The 16,817-nt window shown below is 35.7% G+C and overlaps 1 long non-coding RNA gene and 1 other non-coding gene across 4 annotated transcripts in view; one reads left to right on the top strand and one right to left on the bottom strand.

Moving 5' to 3' along the window:
• The window catches only part of LOC140698747 (uncharacterized), a 142,836-nt gene that overhangs the window by 16,516 nt on the left and 109,503 nt on the right, over positions 1 to 16,817 (bottom strand). The window contains exons 3-5 of one of the 3 annotated variants that reach the window (XR_012076632.1): positions 15,407 to 15,561; positions 14,306 to 14,366; positions 9,871 to 9,980 (exon numbers count right to left, since the gene is read on the bottom strand). This is a non-coding gene — a long non-coding RNA (uncharacterized lncRNA). Of the gene's footprint in view, positions 1 to 9,870; positions 9,981 to 14,305; positions 14,367 to 15,284; positions 15,562 to 16,817 lie in introns of those variants that run through there. The other 2 variants (XR_012076634.1, XR_012076633.1) reach the window with 2 other exon arrangements.
• Positions 2,274 to 2,346, top strand: TRNAA-GGC (transfer RNA alanine (anticodon GGC)). The gene has a single exon. It is a non-coding gene; the product is annotated as a tRNA-Ala (tRNA).

Genomic DNA, 16,817 nt, shown 5'->3' with positions numbered 1-16,817 from the left:
CTATTAAAAGCCGAGTAGAAGATCTCACATGTGCAGCAATTTTCATTACTCTCTAAAGGGGAAAGTTGGAAATGTGGTCCTGGGAAGTCAGGTTTCAGTTAAGAAAAAGCACATCAGGAAAGAACCTAAGTATTCTCTGGATTTTTGCCATCCGATTGCCTGGAAAGAAATTCGGGCTCTGTCACTATAGCTTCCACCAGTAATCAGCAGGCTTTAAAACACAGGCTTACAAGTAATAGAAAACAAATGGAACTGCTTCTCAACTGTGAAGCCTTAAAACAGATTTCCAATTAGAATTTCACAGTGAGTTGCAACTGCATTTTTTTGCCTTTAGACGTTTCATCAATGCATTCTATTGCCTTGCCTCCTGGACGACTTTCATCAAAGAGAGGATAACCTTTTAGCTAGTTATAAGGGTGAATCAGGAGACCAGCAATCAATGAACCACTCAGGCTTTGTAAATGATACGGCAGTTTCATGATCCCTAACCTTTACTGCACTGTAGACTTTTGTTAGAAAATAAATAAATAAAAGTAAAACAACTGTGAAACTACTTGACTGTCTTAACAGCATTAAAGATACGTAATATCACGATGAGTATTAAGGTTAATAGAGAGAAGATGACAACTTTCTGTTAACTCTGATAAGTATTACAATAATTAATAACTTTTGACCTTCCTTAATGTGGCTTGATTTTTAACCCTTGATTCACCCTAGATTGTGGCCAAAAAAAAAAAACAACACAGAAACCATTCACCGTGTTATACGAAATAACATAAGCTGAATTGTATTATGAAATGCAGAAGCTTTAAGAGATATTAAGATATCTTAATTTTAGTGCTCTGCTAAGGCTTGAATTTGTTTTCCTACTCAAAAAGATATATTATTTAATTTATATAAAGAAGGATTATCCTCTAATTAATTAACAAAATGAACAGATAAAATCTGTTTACATGCTGGAAGAATATGATCTGCAGCCTTGCCAGACTGACTTCTTTCACTTGGTAATATGCATTTATGTTTCCTCCATGTCTTTTCATGACTTGATAGTTCACTTGTTTTTCTTGCGTAATAATAGTCTATTGAATGGATGTGCCACAGTTTGTTTATCCAATAACTTTTTGAAGGTCATCTCCGTTGCTTCTAGGTTTTGGCAGTTATGAAGAAAGCTGCCATAAACATTCATGTTCAGGTTTTTGTGTACTCGTGAGTTTTCAGTCTATATGGTCAAATTCCTTGGAACACGACTGCTGGATCATATGGTAAAGTGTATTTTATTTTGTCAGAAACTGCCAAACTGTCTTCCACAGTGGCTGTGCTGCTTTGCATTCCCATCAGCAGTGAATGAGAGTTCCCACTGCTCCACAGTCTCACGCGGATTTGATGCTGTCAGTGTTTTGGATTGTCAGGGTTCTAAACATGTGTGTAGTGGAATTTCATTATTATTTTAATTTGTGATTTCCTAATTACGTATGATGTTGAACATCTTTTCATTATGCTTACTGGCCATCTATGTATCTTCTTTGGTGGCACAGACATTTTGCCCATCTTTTAATAGGGGAGAATTAACTTTTTAAGTTAATATTTAATGCTTTGAGGCAGACATAGACAAAAGCTAATCTGATGATGCCCAGGGGAGCAAGATTTGACTATACGTAGATGACTGCTTATCCGAAGTCTGTGTCAGTGAAAGAAAGCTTTTCAGCCTAGGGACAATATTCATGAGGGCTGTGTTATAGTGTTCAAGTGCTGTTAGGTGTACAAAGACCTGTCCTCAAGTACACTCCAATTGTTAGGATGAAGACATTAACCCATTTTCTCTGGCTGCAATCAAATATTCAAATGTTTAACATCGAACTCCTGCTCTAATCAAGAACCATATGTTAAGTATTCTTTCATTTGTTTAACAAATATTTATTAAGTGGCTACTATGGTTAAGCACTGTTTTAGGTTCAGAAAATGAAGTGAAGAATCACACAAATGTCCCTCAACTCAAAGAACTTACATTAAACTTGGATGAATCAGACAATAAGGAGGTGAGTCCATAAATAAATAAGACATTTTGAGATAAAGAAATTTTTAAAAAGGAAAACGAATAAAATAAAATAAAGTTAATGAGATAGAGGCTGGCTGCAAGTGGCATCTGATCAGAGAAGGTTTCTTTGAAGAAGGACATGTGAATGAAACCTAGAAGAGGAATCAGGTGTGGGAAGATGGTGGTGATACGTGGGGGTTTAGGCTGGGAGAGAGCTTTCCAGAACCGAAGGAGGAGGGGTGGGTATAGCTCAGTGGTAGAGTGCATGCCTGGCATGCATGAGGTCCTGGGTTCAACCCCCAGTGTTTCCATTAAAGAAATAAGTATATAAATAAACCTAATTACCTTCCACTCTAAAACAAAACAACAAGCAAAACCGAAGGACAAAGTGTGAAAGCCAGGAAGTAGGGATGAATTTGGTATACTTGAGAAAAATACGAAAAGCCAGTGTAGCTAGAGTGTGATGAGTGAACTGATTGATTGGGGACGATTATTTCTCTAGTAGCACCTGGCCAAACTGATAGTTCTTTTTAAAAAAAAAAAAAACAAAAAACAACTAAAAAACAAAAACACACATAAAAAATTTCAGTTGCAAAATAGAATATTTTCTTATACTAGCGCTAAATTAAAATTTCAGAAAAATTAAGCCATGAAAAGTTTGTGGAATCACTTTCCCATAGGCAATTTGATATTAAAACAATAAATACTAAAGCATAAAATGAATATATGGACATCTGACTGAATTCCAATGTTTCCCTTATTTATGTTACGGCAGACACTAAAATATTACCCAACAGCTCTTTCTCACCTTTGTTCTTATTAATATAACCTTAGATTTGTTGGAGACAGCAAGGCCCCAGCTTGCTCTTTCAGTATCTCTTGCAGTGGGAATAACCACATGACACAGACAATACCAGTAGGCAGTTACCAAATTTTATGGGGCATTGTGGGAAATCTGTTGATTTCCGGGTGAAAGAGCATGGAACAGAAGTGATTCACTCCACTTCTCCACCCCTTCTTTTCCCCTGAAGATCTCCTGATGGATCCATCTGTAGCAGCTATCTTATCATCACTGGGCATCAAGTCAGGTTTTTCTGATAACACAGCTGTGCAGCTGAATCTAAGCAAGTGACAGCACATCTAGCGAATTCTGGTTAGTTAAGAGAGCAGTATGTGGCTTCAAGATTATTTGAGCTTTCTGTTACTCACAAGCAAACACATTCTTAATTGCTCAAACTATTTGATGCTTTTTGAAAATCAAGTATCAAACAGTCACTTTTACTTTTTTTTTTCTTAACTTTTCTCTTTTATTTCCATTAAAATTTTTCTCTTCAACTATTTTCTATAATTTTTCTTGATTAAATTATTAAACTATTCTATTGCATTTTATTTTTTTTTACATTTTTTATTGATTCATAATCATTTTACAGTGTTGTGTCAAATTCCAGTGTTCAGCACAATTTTTCACTCATTCATGGACATATACACACTCATTGTCACATTTTTTTTCTCTGTGATTTAGCATAACAATTTGTGTATATTTCCCTGTGCTATACAGTGTAATCTTGTTTATCTATTCTACAATTTTGAAATCCCAGTCTATCCCTTCCCACCCTCTACCCCCCCCCCGCCGGTAACCACAAGTCTGTATTCTCTGTCCATGAGTCTATTTCTGTCCTGTATTTATGCTTTGTTTTTGTTTTTTAGATTCCACATATGAGCGATCTCATATGGTATTTTTCTTTCTCTTTCTGGCTTACTTCACTTAGAATGACATTCTCTAGGAGCATCCATGTTGCTGCAAATGGCATTATGTTGTCGGTTTTTATGGCTGAGTAGTATTCCATTGTATAAATATACCACCTCTTCTTTATCCAGTCACCTGTTGATGGACATTTAGGCTGTTTCCATGTTTTGGCTATTGTAAATAGTGCTGCTATGAACATTGGGGTGCAGGTGTCATCCTGAAGTAGGGTTCCTTCTGGGTACAAGCCCAGGAGTGGGATTCCTGGGTCATATGGTAAGTCTATTCCTAGTCTTTTGAGGAATCTCCACACTGTTTTCCATAGTGGCTGCACCAAACTGCATTCCCACCAGCAGTGTAGGAGGGTTCCCCTTTCTCCACAGCCTCTCCAGCATTTGTCATTTGTGGATTTTTGAATGACGGCCATTCTGACTGGTGTGAGGTGATACCTCATTGTAGTTTTGATTTGCATTTCTCTGATAATTAGTGATATTGAACATTTTTTCATGTGCCTTTTGATCATTTGTATGTCTTCCTTGGAGAATTGCTTGTTTAGGTCTTCTGCCCATTTTTGGATTGGGTTGTTTATTTTTTTCTTATTGAGTTGTATAAGCTGCTTATATATTTTGGAATAAAGCCTTTGTCGGTTTCACTTGCAAAAATTTTCTCCCATTCCGTAGGTTTTCTTCTTGTTTTATTTCTGGTTTCCTTTGCTCTGCAGAAGCTTGTAAGTTTCATTAGGTCCCATTTGTTTATTCTTGCTTTTATTTCTTCTAGGAGAAAATTTTTGAAATGTATGTCAGATAATGTTTTGCCTATGTTTTCCTCTAGGAGGGTTTATTGTATCTTGTCTTATGTTTAAGTCTTTAATCCACTTAGAGTTGATTTTTGTATATGGTGTAAGGGTGTGTTCTAGCTTCATTGTTTTACATGCTGCTGTCCAGTTTTCCCAACACCATTTGCTGAAGAGACTGTCTTTATTCCATTGTATATTCTTGCCTCCTTTGTCGAAGATGAGTTGACCAAAAGTTTGTGGGTTCATTTCTGGGCTCTCTATTCTGTTCCACTGGTCTATGTCTGTTTTGGTACCAATACCATGCTGTCTTGATGACTGAAGCTCTATAGTATTGTCTGAAGTCTGGGAGAGTTATTCCTCCAGCCTCTTTCTTCCTCTTCAGTAATGCTTTAGCAATTCTAGGTCTTTGATGGTTCCATATAAATTTTATTATGATTTGTTCTAGTTCTGTGAAATATGTCCTGGGTAATTGGATAGGGATTGCATTAAATCTGTAGATTGCCTTGGGCAGTGTGACCATTTTAACAATATTGATTCTTCCAATCCAAGAGCATGGAATATCTTTCCATTTTTTAAAGACTTCTTTAATTTCCTTAATCAATGGTTTATAGTTTTCTGTGTATAATTCTTTCGCCTCCTTGGTTAGATTTATTCCCAGATATTTTATTACTTTGGGTGCTATTTTAAAGGGGATTGTTTCTTTACTTTCTTTTTCTGTTGATTCATCATTAGTGTAAAGAAATGCAACTGATTTTGGTATATTAATCTTGTAACCTGCTACCTTGCTGAATTCTTCAATCAGCTCTAGTAGCTTTTTTGTGGACCTTTTAGGGTTTTCTATATATAGTAACATGTTGTCGGCATATAGTGACACTTTTACCTCTTCTTTTCCAATTTGGATCCCTTTTATTTCTTTCTCTTGCCTGATTGCTGTGGCTAGGACTTCCAGGACTATGTTGAATAGGAGTGGTGATAGTGGGCATCCTTGTCTTGTCCCAGATTTTAGTGGGAAGCTTTTGAGTTTTTCACCGTTGAGAACTATGCTGGCTGTAGGTTTGTCATATATAGCTTTTATGATGTTGAGATATGTTCCCTCTATACCCACTTTGGCGAGAGTTTTTATCATAAATGGGTGATGAATTTTATCAAATGCTTTTTCTGCATCGATTGAGATGATCATGTGGTTTTTGTCCTTTCTCTTGTTGATGTGATGTATTACATTGATTGATTTGCATATGTTGAACCAGCCTTGTGTCCCTGGGATGAACCCCACTTGGTCATGATGTATAATCTTTTTTATGTGTTGTTGGATTCTATTTGCTAAAATTTTGGTGAGGACTTTGGCGTCTATGTTCATCAGTGATATTGGCCTATAATTCTCTTTTTTTGTAGTGTCTTTGCCTGGTTTTGGTATCAGGGTGATGGTGGCTTCATAGAATGAGTTTGGGAGTATTCCCTCCTTTTCAATCGTCTGGAAGAGTTTGAGAAGGATTGGTATGAGTTCTTCTTTGTATGTTTGGTAGAATTCCCCGGTGAAGCCGTCCGGTCCTGGACTTTTATTTGTAGGGAGGTTTTTAATTGCTATTTCTATTTCCTTTCTAGTGATCGGATTGTTCAAGTGTTCAGTTTCTTCTTGATTCAGTTTTGGTGGATAGTATGTTTCCAGAAACTTGTCCATCTCCTCTAGGTTATCCAGTTTGGTTCCATATAGTTTTTCATAATATTCTCGTATGATATTCTGTATTTCTATTTTGTTTGTTGTAATTTCTCCATTTTCCTTTCTTATTTTGCTAATTTGTGCTCTCTCTTTTTTCTTCTTTGTGAGTTTGGCCAGAGGTTTGTCGATTTTATTTACTTTTTCAAAAAACCAGCTTTTGGTTTGGTTGATTTTTTCTATGGTCTTGTTAATCTCTATTGTATTTAATTCCTCTCTGATCTTTATTATTTCCTTCCTTCTGCTGCTTTTTGGGGCTTTTTGTTCTTCTTTTTCTAATTGATTCAGGTGGTGGGTTAACTTGTTTATTTGAGATTGTTCTTCTTTTTTGAGGAAGGCCTGTATCACTATAAACTTCCCTCTTAGCACTGCCTTTGCTGTGTCCCATAGGTTTTGAGTGGTTGTGCTTTCATTATCACTTTTACTTTTTTTTTTTTAAATTTGGGTACACGCTGTGCTTGTGCTCAGTATGGTTACTCTGAGTTCAATGAATCTGAGCTCTCCTCAGGAGCCAGGCAAAGTTCCAAAAGCCAGATGTATTCATCCCCTCAGCAGTGCTCTGAGGCTGGTGCATGAATATTCACATATTATAGATGAGGAATTGGAGGTTCAGAAATGTAAAGTAACCAGTCCAGTGCTGCACACCTCACGAGTGACAGAGTTAGGATCTGACTCCAGGTTCCAGGGCCCCTGGCTCTAATCTCTCTGTGGGACAGTTGCCTAGAATTAATGAGCCATTTCATTACACAAGATTGAATGGACCAAGCTAATGAGATTTTTTTTTGTACAAATGCTGATTCCTTCAGGGTTGATGGAAAAAGGGCTAAACATGGAATGACTCTCTCCAAGGCAGTATGTATGTATATATGCTTATTGTATATATTCAAGGTCAGTATTTTTACATACATTTTTTATCACTGTCTCTATAATGATAAGTTAATAGTTTCTCAGGGGAAAATGAAATAAAATAGCCATCCCAATGAAATGGCAAATGTTAGCCTGACTGGAATTTAAAATGGAAAATAATACAATTTTTTTTTTTAGGAAGCTATTTTAAGAAAAACATTGACAGACTATTAAGAGACCAAATTCAAGGATAACTTGATAATAAAGTTTATGGAACAATCTGTGTGCTTCTGTTTGTTTTGGAGACTGAAATGAGAGAAAGTATTTGTACACAGACCCCGTAAATCAAATCACCATGCTGTATACCTTACACACACACAATGGGAATATTACACGGTTATAAAAAAGAATGAAATATTGCCATTTATGACAACATGGATGGACCTTGGGGGTATTATGCTAAGTGAAATAAGTCAGACAGAGAAAGACAAATACTGTATAACTTCACTCATATGTGGAATCTGAAAAACAAAACAAACAAAACAAAACAAAACTCATAGATACAGAGAATAGATTGATGATTGCCAGAGGGAAGGGGTGTCAGAGGGTGGGTGAACTGGATGAAGGGGATCAAGAGATACTAACTTCCAGTTATAAAATAAATAAGTCATGGGTATGTAATATACAGCATGTTGACGATCATTAAAAATACTGTCTTGCAAATTTGAAAGTTGCTAAGAAAGTAAATTTTAAAAGTTCTCATCATAAAAAAAGAAAGAAATCTTGCATGGTGACAGGTGGTAACCAGACTTATGATGATCATTTTGTAATGTATACAAATGTCGAATCATTATGTTGTACAGCTAAAACAAATACACTGTTGTATATTATTACACTTCAATAAAACAAATCTAATCAGTAACTTTATATTGCTTGTATTTGTAATTATGCTTTTATATATTGTTTTACATAAAATATATTATTAAAATTAAAATCATCTGTCCTCTTTACTTTTATAAAATTTAAAATTACATATGTGGTCCACATTTGTAGCTTTTTTTTTTTTTTGGTACAGGTCTAGTTTAGAGTGTAGAGGTAGAAAGAGAAGAGAAAAGCTGAAGTGACTCATCTATGAAACACCCCTTTATTTAGTGGCAGGGTATTAATTCTCGAAACCCAAGTAAATATGGTATTTCAAGGAGAGAATAATCAAATGTATAAAATGATGTTAATGAGTCAAATAAGATTAGAATGAAGAAATGGACATTGGTTCTAGTGATTTAGAGGTCACTGATGATTTTGGTAAGAGTTAGGTCAGAAGAGCTCTGGGGATGAAATGTAGATTGGAGTGAGCTGAAAAGAGGTTGGAGGAAAACAAACTGGAGGGTGGACAACTCTTAAAATGGGTCAGAGAAACACAGCTGTAGCTTAGTAAGTATGTGGGACTAAGACAGGTGTTAATTTTTTATGTCTGCATATTGATCAGAAAAATTGCTAAGCAGAAAAGAGACTACTCCTGTAGTGAGGCCATTAGAAACAGAACAAGAAATCATCTTAACAAACTTACTGACATAATTTTGGTATTTACCTATCTCAGTGTGAAGAAATACTAAAAAGAAACCACCTTTTAACGATTGTAGTAAGTTTCTGAATACTTGCATTTAGGGGAAAGAGCATGAGCTTTGAAGTCCAAAAAAACTTTATTCAAATCACAGCTCTACTACTCATTAATTGTTGTCACTGCCCAAAGAGTAGGTAGGGAAGTGAGCAGCTGAACAAGGAGACAAAGGCAGGCCTAAAAGAGGAGATCAGATAGATCAGATATTTCACTCACAGTAACTGAAAAAAAGATGAAATACATAGTAATAGAAGCAAATTCATTGCTAAATTTTGTGGTAGGAAGATACAATGTTCTCTTAATTTCAGTGGCTGCTTAATATTCCATTTTATGCCTAATGTATTTTAACTAATTTGCTAGTTTTTATTATTATAAGAATGATGCATTGAATAGCCTTCCAGTTAAAGTTATATCTGCATCATTATAATTTTATTAAGATAAACTACAAGCAATTACAGTGTAAGAAAGTATATGTATTTCTATAACTTGTAATATAATGTTAAAGAGTTCAAGAAAAATTTAAGATTTAATTCTAACAGTGTATAACAGTGCCTTCCCAAGAACCTGTATAAACAATGGTTATCATGGTTAGAGAGCTATTTCTGTAAAAGACATTTTGGATGCTTTTTAAAATGAGAATTTGATTAAATTCCTGAAGCTTCTTCCCATGAAAATGAATATACATTCAAAAATTTGTATTCAATATCAGAAAGTGTTGTGACTTCAGTCTTAACTCTTTTTTTTTTTCATTTTTATATTATGGGGTACTAGGATAAAAATAAATTGAAGAAACATTTTAAAAGTCACTCCTATATAATCTCATTGCATATGAAGTGTGTGAAATTGAACATAAATATATAAAAAGAAATAAAGAAACACATGGTTAGTAATTCATTTGAATAATCTATTACTTCATTCTAAAACCAGTGGCAATAACCAGTGGAAAAGAAAAATGTGTTGTTTGACCTGCGTTTCAATTTCACAGTGGTATAATTAAGGTATTGATCTGTGTCACACTGACAGAGGCCTTTGTCAGAAGGTAAAGCAAAGACTGGTCTTTGTAAATAAATACGGGTAGTTGGAATTGTAATTATGCATGATTTCAGTTACCTCAAGCACTTGAATTAACCTGAAAGTCTTGAGAAATAGTCGTCCGTCCAGGTACCGATACAGTGTTTTACAGTTTTCTAAATACTTAGAGGCACAGAGACGATTTTGGATTTTGAGCTGGGAAATGAAGTGAGAATGATGATGAATTGCTAAGCAATGTTGACTATATGGGCCTACTGACTATAATCTCTTTAGATAACGGGTACTCAAGAGGGGTATTTTAATAGATAGTAGTCTAAAAATTGGTAATATAGAAGTTAAAATACTGCACATTTCAAGGCATATCATGAGAAAATGAGTGCCAAGTAAGGTTATACCCTGCTGGGTTTGCATGTGTTGTAGAGAATATCAAGATGAAGTATTTGCATATTCTGAAATGCTGGAGGATAGATTTAGTGTTTAGAATGTAATGCCTAGCGCCCGATAACTGGGGTTGGTTGCACACAAGAGATTGTTTTACTTGTGGCATTTTAAAGCCATTTTCATATGTTTTCTTAGATATCTCTGAGGTAGGGATAGGAAGTAGTACTTCTGAGCGCCTCCCTCTTATTATGCATCCTTTGGGTGGACATTTATGTATGATGGCACCTGTCATCTGTTAACTCTTCCTCTGGTTGGAACTGAGTCTCATCTTGCAAGTGAGGAAACTGAAGCTCTGAAAGATGAAGTGGTTTTGCCCACTGTACACAATTAACAGGCAACGCTACAACTGAACCAAGTACCACAACTGATGTTTCAACAAAACTTAGTCAAAATCTGAAGCTCGTCCTCATTTTTTAAGCCACAACAAGCACGTGTTATAATTTAAGATTCTATTCAGTCTCCATACTGCCATAGGAGAACTTCAACTGGGACATAATATCCCTAAAATATGTTCCAACTCTGTAGGATATTAGCATTTCGTAGACTGGGGGTTGAGCTGCAGGATGTACCGAGTATGCAATTTCCAAGAGCTGACCGGCATTCCTGATATTTCTGACTGCCACTCTCCTCTGCAGTTTAGAGTCCCAAGAACAATTAACTCTCCTGACAAAGAATCCTTGCTTGCTCAAAGTTTAATCAGGCCCTGAACCCTCTCCTAGGCCCATGTGGGCACTTCCTATAAAATCCAGTTTTAGCAAGAAGTCTGCCAAGTCAGTTAAACAGAAACCCTCACCCCTGCTATCTGACCCTCCTCAGTAACTGAATGAACAGATCCCTCGTCTTCTACCATTCCCCAGGTGCTGGCTGATCACTTGGACTTGAATTCTGTCAGGTTGTTTTAGCCAGAGTCCACCCCCACTGCCTGAATTTGATGCTTCCTTGTAGTAATTTTCCATATACTGACCCCCATCCTGCTTCTTGGCTTTAAATTCTGACTTGCCTATGTTGTATTTGGATTTAAGGTCTCTCTTCCACTATTGCAGTAGTCCTGAACAAAATCTGTGTTTACCACTTCAATTACTATCCAGCTGTAACTTTTCTTTGATACCATCCAATCCAAGGATTTATTTTGGGTCAAGTGAACAAACACAGTAGGTGATAAATAGGCTTAGTCAAAAATGTGACATACAGCATAGAGCAGCCTGGAATTTATGGACACTTGAAAATGAGCAATGCCTTTGGAAAGGTTCCTAATTGACATGGGAGAACAGAATTGGCTTCTCAGCAATCAACTCAAGCCTCTGATTGCTTCCAGAAATTTTGGAGCAATAAATACTTCTATGAATAATTATGGTAAAAAAGAATAAGAAAGTATTGGTATGAAGGGCTACTGCAAGGCATCTATTAGAGAAAGAGTCTGCCCCACTAAGTTAAAGGTGGGCATCAAATGGCAGAGCTTGAGAATAGGCATACAATGAAGAAAAATGTAATGGAACAGCAGTGGATAAAATACCTGAAGATTTCTGTGTGTGCTACAGGGTCTGAATGGAAAATAAATCCTCCCCTAAAGGAGTCCATTAGGCACGTTTGATTACATTATTAAAGAAAAACACTGGATCTTCTTGCCTCTTTAATTACTGTTTTCAGACTGCCTGAACTTGACAGGGATCTTTCCACTGCAGCAAATTAACCCAAGTCAACCCACTGTAAAGAACGAAAAAGGGGAACTGCTTGGCTCTCATTGAAAAGTCCATGTATGGACTTTGAGCATGAAAATCTTCAGGTGCAGTTGGATGCTAAAAGTCAGAAAGTATCCTCTGGACTTACTGGATGTTTCTTTATTTTTTCGTCTTTTTATCAGTTTCAGTAGCAGGAAGGCTCTCTCTCCATAGAAAGGTGAAATGCCTGCTGAAAGTTCCTAAATCACATTCTCAACATTTAGCAACTCTAGTAAAAAGAAATTGTCTTTTTTTCTCTAGTAATTCCTGCAGAAGTTTTGGGCTTCAAACGGATGTACTCCGCAAAAAAGAAAAAAGAAAGAAGGAAAGAAAGAAGGGGAGGGGAAAGAGAGAGAGAAAGATTAAAGAAAGAAAAAAAGAAAGGAAGGAAGGAAGAAAGGAAAGAAAGCAAGAATGAAAGGAAGGAAGGGAGGAAGGAAGGAAGGAAGGAAGAGGGAAAGAGAGGGAAACTGTAAAACAGAAACTATGAAAAAGAAAATTAGAAACACCAATTCCTTCTCTCTTCCCACCAGGCTGCCTAATGATTCTGATTCCAATTTTCCCCACACCAACAAGCAATTCTCTCACACCAGCTGGAAGTCCTACAATGCAACTCAGTTCTAACACTATTGACCTGGAGATAGCTTCAGACCCCAGAGTTAAGGGCTCAGTCCTACAAGACTGCTCCCTTCTTCAGATGCCAACTGTATGTCCAAGTCATCACTTGTGCTATAGGTTCCTTCCTATAGCTCTATTTGCTCTAGCAAATTAACCAAATTTGCTAGAACTCAGAGAAATATTCTGCTTACCAGATTATCAGTTTATTATAAAACGACATAACTGAGGAACAGCCAGATGCAAGAGATGCATAGGGCAAGGTATGGGAAAAAGGCATAGAGTTTCCACGCCCTCTTCTAGCCCAGCAGTCTCCCCAAATCTCCATGTGTTCACCAACCTGGAAGCTCTTCAAACTCTATCCTTTTGGGTTTTTATGGAGGTTTCCTTACGTAGGCATGACTGAATAAATTAGTGATATGGTGACTAGTGGTAGATTCAACCTCTATTCCTCCTCTCCTCCTCATAAATTAGGGGAGTGGGACTGAAAGTTCCAACTCTCCAATCAATGGTTAGTCCTCATAGCAGCCAACCCCCGTAATTCATGCTGTCCAAAAGTCACCCCATTAACAGAAATTCAGGTGTGGCTGAAAAAGATTTATGAATATCAAGATATCTTTATCACTCTTATCACTTAGTAAATTCCAAAAGATGTAGGACCTATGTGCCAGGAACTGGAGAAAGACCAAATAAATATTTCTTATTATAAGTTACAATATCACACTGGCTCTTTTTCATTCCTTTGTTGCAATGAATAATAAACCCAGCTTTTCAGTTACATGTATTTTTTTCTGGTAGTCATTGGATGGATGGTATTCACACCAGGAAAAAAATTCACTGATTCCATAATTGTGTTCTCATCATTAAGGATGGACCCTTAACTTTATCTTTGATTAAGTAATTATAATGAACATTTCTATGTTAGACCCCAGACTGACTCCAGGATATGTATATGATCACTGTATCTTTTGTTCACAGAAAAAATTAGTGTGTATTTTGTGCAAAGTATGTTTTAAACCCCCATAATATTTAGTAAGTATATAGCAAAATGCTAAAAATGTGAAGATGGTGTGAAATAATAGATTACAAAATATAGAGGAACACTAATTTAAAAAAAATCAAAAGCAAAAAGCAGTAACAATTTTCTTTCAACATTGCTTGAAAATACTCTTTATCTATATTTTCAATCTTATTTTGTTTCTTCTAAGCAAATAACAAAGTGGCAAATTTTCAAAACTTGTGCTTTTAATTGAAAACCATAATACCATAAGGCAGAATGAACTCACAAATGTAGTCTGTGTAATTAAAGATATCAATGTATTTTCAATGAATTTCACTACTGTTAATTTTTATAGCTTAATTTGACCTCATTGAGATATAGTTAGCCTAACGGTCAGAGGTGGCTTCAAGCTTTGATTCTTACTAAGAATAAATTCTTATCAAATTCTTCCATTTGTTTTCCACATAAAAATTGTCTACTTCTGAGAACTATTTCATAAATATCTGTTTGAATTTTTATTATTTTTGGTTAGAGTAACACCTAATGTGATTCTAAACCAATGTTTTCAAAATACTAATCCTTTCTAATGCACTGAGAAAATTCTAAGGACTACATGTTTGAGTACTGCATTCTCATAGAAACAGTATTATGGTCCTTGTATACACTAAAACAATCACAATCTTGACAATGTAATATATTTTCATTAGACTTTTAATTACAGTTAGTCTTAATTAAGGACACCTTACCTTGAACAGCAGCCATATGACAGGATTAAGGGGAAAGAACTGGTGTCCATGAATAAGCACTCTGTCAATATGAACATATCTATAAGTAATTTATGACTTGCATTAAGCAACAATCATAGCATAATAAAGAATTCTGGTAATAACAAATATTTTGAGTGAAATTGATATAAATGCCAGGAAAGTCTACAGTTCTGCCTATGTGCTCAGTCACCGAGTGGTGCTACATACTTCCTGTGATAACTTTGTTGAATCAACCAAATGACAAAAGTACTTTTGGTCACTGACAGTATCTCCAGAGTTTAAGTTCACCTTGAAGTTGGTTTGGCCAACACAATGGATATGACAGTTCTCGAGGTGCCACTTCTGAATGCCATTTTGAATTCCAAAGTTGGTTGGTTTAGGTTTTCTTTTAAGATTCAGCAAATGATAAGGCATAGAAGCCTTCTTTATCCCAATTAAAGCAAGAAGGAGTATAAACAGATGTTGGAAAGTCTTTAATGTACTTTCATAAAAATTTAAGAACAGGAGTCATGACATGGTTGAAAAATAAATTCTCATATTATTTAACCATCATTTTTGTTGGGCAGGGTTGTAAAAAGCAGTTTGAGAATTTATACCACCTAATTCAGAAATATGTACCCAGAAGTGACAGAGTGACATAACAACCACCACAAAAGCTAAAATGTATACCTTTAAACTTCAGTGCCAAGGATGAGGAGATAGAGAAACATACAGAAGTTGGTGACCTCTAAGAACTCAGGTAAAACCATCTAGTGCTGAGGTAAGACTATTTGGCAAAAACTACACTATGAGGTAACTTCAAAGGCATTTATGTGGTTGATCACAACCGACTGAGCCTGTTCATTTGAAGATACAGTTAGACAAAGAAGAGGCAGAAGGAAACAAAGCTCTCCCAGTGGAGAATCACTCAACCTATATCTTTATGACAGAGTCCTAAAATACCTCATTGGTTGGACTATTCTGTTTATGGTCATCTTTATTTCATGAACATTTTTTAAACATTACTTAGATTTCATTGAAATTTACAATTTATTGCAATTACACATGGAGGCATTTACAGCAAGTGATATTCCTACTTACACAAATGCAGTTATGGTTGTCCAAGGTTTAGACTAATCGAATCATTAGCATTGCCTAGTGCCTGACATGCCAGCCACAGAGATCATTGCTGGGTTTTCATATGACATCATTTCTTGAATAGGCCAAATGGAAAGTTGACTTCACTTGGGCCCTCTCTGAAAGGGATAGAATAGAAACATATGCTAGTCATGGATTTACCTTTCCTCTCTCCTAGACTTTGACCACACCTCTGTCTGAGAGCTTATTGAGTATTTGATGCACTGGAATGGGATCTTATATAACTTCATAGGAGACCAGGAGACCTACTTTTAGCAAAGAGGTGTGGTTATAGGCTTACGATCTGGAGACACAGTTGTCATAACACGGTTTACTCTACCTGAAGTTTCCAGCCTGAGAGAGCACTGGGAGAGCCCAATGTATCCCACTCCAGTCTACTCATCTTTCTGAAAGCATTTTCTACATTGTTCTCTAAAGTAAATAAGGTCACTATATGCTCTTATCTGGAATCAATTCAGCTCATTCATCACCTTTAGCTATTTGATCTACCCAGCTATATGAAAACAAGTATGGGAATGACCGAGTTTTTATTTTGATTAAATAGATGCTAAACCAATTGGTGATAATAATTATTAGAAAGAAGATGAGAAAGGAGGAGAAGTATACAGAACAAAAAAGGGAGAAGTAGAGGAGTAGTAGTTTAGGGACTGCTTCTTATCATGTGCCATATCCAATGATAAACATTGTAGATGTCATCTCCTCTTCACAATAACCTTATTTTTATTAACTTCATTTTAACCACGGCAAAACTGAGGCTCAGGAATTTTCAAAATAACTTTTCAAAGTCCAAGAGATATTAAGTGATAAAACCAGAATTAAAACACACGACTGCTTGTCTCCTAAAACAAGCTCTTAACCTCAATACTATATAGCTTTATTTCTTCATTACTGCATTATGTTTATGCATTCTAACCTATTATATGGTAGCCATTTAAGTGGAAAGTGGAAGATGATGCTATAAAATGGCAATTTTTTTTATCATGATCTTTGACTTGTAAATCTAACTTTATCAAAATACTGTATTTAGAAAAATCTAAATTTTAACTCTACTTACATTTTAGAGTGAAACTAATACATTTTACTTCCCTATATAGCCAGAAGAAAAGCATCTCTATTCGTAATTTTGTGGAATGCTTTTTATGATTTAGCTAAGTAAGTAAACCATCCATCTCAATGTCTGAACTAATGTATCCTGTTTTCAATTTCACTATGCTTTTGCTCTTTCTGCAACTATTCAACTCATTAAATTGAAAACTTTAGTTGAATTTTATTTTTTTGAAGATCAAAAGTAAACCATGGCTATTTTCAGGAGAGGGCACAGATTTGAATATACTGTCATTCTATAAATTCAAAT

The sequence above is a fragment of the Vicugna pacos genome, chromosome 10, assembly GCF_048564905.1.
Source record: "Vicugna pacos chromosome 10, VicPac4, whole genome shotgun sequence".
Lineage (NCBI taxonomy): Eukaryota > Metazoa > Chordata > Mammalia > Artiodactyla > Camelidae > Vicugna > Vicugna pacos.
The sequence above is the reverse complement of the archived record's forward strand: the minus strand, read 5'-3'. Positions and strand labels throughout refer to the sequence as shown.